Raw genomic sequence first — 6,456 nt, 5'->3', positions numbered from 1 at the left:
AAACACACTAACATGCATTCATCCTATCATCACACAACTTACCGAGTTGCACCTGTTTACAAGCACAAACATTCAACACTTAACTAGACCATTAAGTAGTCCAATTATTTAGCTTGATTAGGCATCGAACGAGTTTTCCCTTAACCTGCCCCAATAAAGGGGTACTAACACGGGAGCTAACCGTGAAAGTATAAAATAACCACTCGTAAGTGGCGGAATTCCTGCGCATAATAAAAAGGAAAATACAGCGTCCTGTACTCCAGTAGAAGTTATGGCCAAATATAAAGTCTCATAACTCCCCCCATATGTTCATACTCAAGGTATATACGTTCCGAGAGTTTTGGTGCGTAATCTCTTTCACTTTACCTTATTTACAAATTATTAGACTTGGTGATGACTCTCAAACCATAATGCAATCAATCATAATAAATCATCCACACAATCAAACACACCAATTTAATTCTTGAATAATTAGTGACCACATACATTTAATGTTGAACCCTTTTTAAACTACCTCGGTGTCAAAGACACCTTAAACGCATAATGCGCCGCAAGTCCTATCCCTCGGTGTTAGAAACACCTTAAGTGCACGTAGGCACCACAATATAATTTAATCCTTGTGTACAAAAGCTCCTTCCTTATGCTTAAAGCATCAATAAAAATTATATGAACCATAATAAAATTCCCTTTTCATATTCCAAACCAAATTAAACAATTAGTTTAATTAAACATGCTCTCTAACATGCCAATAATAAAAGTGTGGTTCATATCCAACATGCCAATATAATTAATTCCAATCCAATTTACCAAAAATAATTCATACATGACAAATCATTCACCAACATCAATCCAATCAACAAATTCCAACCAACACCTATCATGATACTACTTGGAATTAATTAAGCAAAGTCTAGCATGCTTCTATACACTTAAACCATTACTATGTACGCGAACGTACCTTGAATATGATCTCAAAATCGCCACGACTAAATAAAATCACTCACTTGGAAGTCTCCTACAAACCAATATTATATAAGTATTAATACCTCTTTCACACAAATTTCGAGCAATATATACACTCTTTAAATCATTCATAAACCCTCCAAAGTAATCTAAAATTTTATTTAAAACCCTTACTTTTATTCCCAATTAATGGGTAATTAAAAATCCTTTCAAGAACCCTAATTATAACCTTTATATAAAAATTCCAGCTTTATTAAACCATGAAAAATCGCTATAATTATGTTTAAGAACATTAATTTCAATAGTTTAAATTACCCACAATCCAATTCCATCAATACTCATTATTTAGAAATCTAGGGTTTTCAATTTGGGGCATTTTGATTCAAACTAAATCTGGAAATTTATATATAAAATACTTATTATTAAATATCCTAGAATCATCACAAAACCCAAAAACAATAATTAGATTAAAGCTAGATTGAATTAAAAAAATCAAAGAACAATAATAATAATAATAATATATTTTTTTTAAAACCACCGGCGCACAACCACCAAGGCTGGATGTCGCCGCCGCCTGGTGGCTGCTGCTGCCGGCGAGTGCTGGTGGTGGTGGCCGCCGGCCGGTGATGGCGTGTGGTGGCCGGCCAACGTGTGTAGTGTGTGTTTGGGTGGTGATTAAAATAAAATAAAATAAATTAAAGGGGAAAGGACAATAAGAGGAGAGAGAGAATTTACCTTTGGGTGCACTCCACCCTAGGCATATGATGGGTATTTATACCCCCTTTCATATCCCTCCTTACTTAAATTTTCTTTACTATCCTTAATGATCCCTTTCCTAATCAAACTTGTATTTTGACTTTCCATAAATACCAATGACTTTAAAATTTATCTTTTTATAAAATAATTTAATGTGCCCCAATATTTCCAAATCATGAAATAAAATATTTTCAAGATAATTTAATAATTAAAAATATACTTTTAATTAAAATCATTCTTTTTAAATTAATGAAAACCCTAAATAATTCATTTCGAATTATTTAAATATTTTAGGAAATACTTATTCAAATTAAAAATACGTATAAAAATACGGGGTATTACAACTAGCATGGCCATACCACCAAGTCAAAGATCTGCAACTACTCACGCAGGGTTTGAGTAAGAGTCGAGTAACCACTAAGTCACTTTTTTTAAAAAAAATAAAAGGGTGGAGGCCAAACATCTAGGATTTTCGAAAATCCTATGAGGAAACGCCTAAAATTTTCAAAATTCCAGGTGAGATGAGACAATCCCATCCTGAAGGTTTCGAAAATTCTAGGCAATTCTTTTCCAGTTTTTGTTTCTATAATAACATTTGATTCCGAATTCGGATTAAGACGAATAATATATTGTTGGAAAGTTCTAGATGCATGCCTACTTTCCAACCTAATTAGAATCAGATCAATATATTTTCTAGAACTTAAGATATAGCATAAATAGTGCAAAGAGTATTGGTTTCTAGCCGAGCTTATTATTTTGATCATATCTCCTTCGTTTTAAATCGAAATTAGGCTTATGATATATGATTGGAGAAATCCGATTATCTTTATTTTGGGGCTGCGATTATAAGAATAGGAAATTGGATTAAGATTTGTGGATATCACAATTATTGTTATGTCTAATTCCCTAACATCGGTGATTATTATCAAATGAGATTTTTATCAATGACATTGCATAATAATCAATAATCAATAACTTAATACTAAAAGCGAAACTAGTGATGACACATGTCATCCAGGTGCTGAAAATTTTCCCTCCATTTTATTTTATTTTTATTTATTTATTTTGTATATCCTTCCTAAAAAGTATTTATAGCCTATAAGGCTATAATATTCACTTTCCACTTTGGCAATTTTTTTTTTTACATACACACTCGAATAAAATATTTTTATATGTATATGTTTTACAGTAAGTAATTTTGTTACAAAAATGAGCATAAGTAGCATATTAATCAATAACTTAATAAGCGAAACCAGTGATGACACATGTCATCCACGGGCTGAAAATTTTCCCTCCACTTTATTTTTTTATTTTTTTTATTATTTTTTTATTTTTTGTCTATCCTTCCTAAAAAGTATTTATAGCCTATAAGGCTATAATATTCGCTTTCCACTTTGGCAATTATATTTTTTACATACACACTCGAATAAAATATTTTTATATGTATATGTTTTACATTAAGTAATTTTGTTATAAAAATGAGTATAAATAAGTAACATATTAAGATACTATAATTCTTTTTCAGTATATAACTAGATTTGGTCTCGTGCCATGCACGGTAATTTTCACTATTTATTACGGAGTATTAGTTTAACACTATATTTATTTATAATAATTATCAAATTGCAAAATAAGATAAAAATTCGTAATTACAAAAATAAAAATAAAATATATCATACTAAGGAAAATAGTGGGAGTATTACATGCACGACTAATAAAATAATTATGGATTACGTCACAAAGTTATATGTAGGAAAATATTATTGCACAGTATTAAATAAACAAATAATATTTTGTTTGATGCTTATAAATGGAATATAATTACCAAATAGTAAGGAAATATTATTGTATAGTATTAAATATTCTCTAAGAAGCTTTGGCAAAAAAAAAAAAAAAGAAAAAAAAAGCACAAAATTATCTAGTTATAGTTATAGATTTATGTGTTAAAGTAATTTGATACAATATAACGCTTTTTTTTTTAATTTATTTCATACTATAAATTAAATCCATGTGATTGTAATATATTAGGGAAAAAAAACCGCAAATAATATTAATACTAGTAATAAGAATATTTAATTTCAATTATAATAATATATAAATTAAATATTTATGGAGTATAATTTTATTGACTTAAATAAAAGAACGACACCAGGAAGTGACATGTGTTATTCCCGGTGTCTGTTTAGTATTATGTTATTGTTATTGATTGTTAAATTAATATTGTACTTTGCCATATAATTTAGTAAATCCAGTGCGGCATTGCATGGACTTTAGCTAGTTACCTAAAAAATGACAATCTTCACTTATAAAAACATGACATTATATCAATATTAAACCCTAAACATTTTTTTCCTACATCATATTAAACCCTAAAGATTTTTTTTTTTGTATTAAAACCTATAAATAACTCCCCAAGCTTTATAAAACATGACATTATATCATTATTAACCCCTAAACACTAAACTCTAATCAATTTTTTTTTTTTTTTTTTTACCAAAACCTATAAATAAATCCCCAAACTTTAACCCCCAAATTCTTGAATCTCCATCATCATCAACATCAATTTCAATCATGGTGGTAAAACGCACAGATTTCAAATCAATCCTTCCTTTTCTCCCGCCATTAACACCCCAACAATCTGGCTCAAGCTCGCTCGCATGGCCGAACCACCAAGTCACCGATGCTCTGCAACAACTCGCGCAGGGTCCGACTAAGAGCGGGGTCAACTCAGGGGAATGACTCTTCGCTGCAATTTCTCGGATCAGAGCTTCTCTCCCTCTTTCTTCCAAGGATCGATTGGCCAAATCTACTGCTGATGGGTTTGCCAAATTCTTCCGTGAGATGGTCCGGAAGAACAATATCGAAGATGGTTCGAAGATGTTGTGCCGAAAATAGGGGATTTAGTTTTACGATTGCCGGCGCTTTTGGAAGCGCATTATCGTGAGTGTGATAGTCTTGTTCCTGGGTTTTCAACTGGGCTTCGATTGTTGGAACCCCAGCAACCTGGAATCGTGTTTTTGAGTCAGGTATATTTGATTTTGTTCATTTCTTGTTGATTTATGGTTTTGATCACTGTATTTTGTATGGATTTTGGATTTTTATTTGGGTAATTATGATTATATTTTGGAAAATGATTGGAATTTTTTGTTGTTTCATGTTCTATAATTGGTGATTGTGGCGGATTTTTAGATGGGTGATTTTAATTTTGGGTTGTAGGATTTTACTGATAAACCTAAAATATTGGGATTTAACTGATTTTGGTTTTGAATTCTTGGTGCAAATTTCTATCTCAATTAAGTGTTTGATATTGTATACAATGGTCTTTGGGTCGAATTCCATCCTTCGTTGTGAGAGATTAGCCATATACTTACTCTCAGTGGAAGGAAGAACCTGTATAATTCCAATTAAACAGATACATTTTGTAGTTTATTTGTGTTATAGGAACTCTGAAACAGTCTATTGCAACTTTAGGGGAAAATTTGTGAACATATCTGACTTCACCCTACTCTAGGGTGTGTTCCTTGAAAAGACATTAGGCCAATTAGGGTAATGGTAATTTGCGCAACGTTTGAAATTTCTTAAAATTTGGAACTTCTTACATGTTATGTTGACAAGACTTTCTCAGTAGGAAATTATGTCTTAGTGCTTTTGCAGTTCTGCTCCCTCCTTTTGAAGCAATCTTGCCCCTTGCTTGTACTTTCTCCTTTAGTTTCCTCGATCAACCTTGGGCGGAACAATATATGAAATGCATTTCCTAACAATACTATTTGTGTTTTTATGTAGGAGCTTATTGCTGCTTTGCTGTCATGCTCATTCTTTTGCTTGTTTCCGACTGTTAATAGAAAGGCCAAACGTATGAAAGCAATCAACATGGATTAAATATTTTCGTATGTTAATCACCTTTTCTACACCTTTTTTTTTTTTTTTCTTTCTTCAGAAAGTTACTTCGGATGGTTCTTTCTTTTGGTGTTCTCAGGAGTCTTCATGATAGCTATCATGCAAAGCAAGAGAACAAATTGAAGTGCATCACACATTATTTTGAGAGGATATGTTCGTCAAGACCTTCGAATTATGTTTCCTATCAAAGGAAGGTTCTTTCTCCGGAGCAGAACCCATCTGTTGTTCCTCTTCCTTCAACTGATTTTTGGGCGAATTCTGTGGCTCCCTTGGTGAGTTTAAGGTAACTTTTATGTGGAATAGAATTGCATGATTTTGTTTCTAAATTTTTCTACGAGCCTATGGCTATCTCTAAAGTTCTGGACTTTCATTAAACTGTGAAATACATGACTACATTTACCCTTTCTGTCAAAGATTTTCCCTACAGGCAAGATAGAGCACCATCCTCCAGGGTCTCTGGAAGTCGATTTTGCAGATGAATATATAGGAGGACTTGTTCTGACCAAGGGGTGTGTCCAGGTAGAACCTTCCTTCTTTAAATGATTACCTTTCATTAAGTACTACAGCTCTACAGGGAATATTCTGCATGACATTGCATATTAGATTTAGATTTAAATTTGAGTGTTTTTTTTTTTTGCTGTCTCTTGGTATGGTCTGAAGCTTTAATGTATTATACTTTCTCCGTTCTTCTTTCATCGCAATGTTGGGGATTTATGTTTGCTAATGCACATTTTATAACTTTAATATCTTGCTAAGTTGTACTTATATTTTAGTAAAAATTATCAAGAGTTGATATTTTGATACAAATCTAACAAGATCCTAAATGACTATATTTTTTCT

General features: G+C 31.8%; 1 pseudogene; it reads left to right on the top strand.

Annotated features, from left to right (window-relative positions):
- Positions 1–4,029: 4,029 nt before the first annotated feature.
- LOC110717651 lies at positions 4,030–6,129 on the top strand (annotated as a pseudogene).
- Positions 6,130–6,456: the final 327 nt, after the last annotated feature.

Source organism: Chenopodium quinoa, unplaced genomic scaffold (assembly GCF_001683475.1).
Source record: "Chenopodium quinoa cultivar QQ74 unplaced genomic scaffold, ASM168347v1, whole genome shotgun sequence".
In the NCBI taxonomy this organism is placed as follows: Eukaryota; Viridiplantae; Streptophyta; class Magnoliopsida; order Caryophyllales; family Amaranthaceae; genus Chenopodium; species Chenopodium quinoa.
The sequence above is the reverse complement of the archived record's forward strand: the minus strand, read 5'-3'. Positions and strand labels throughout refer to the sequence as shown.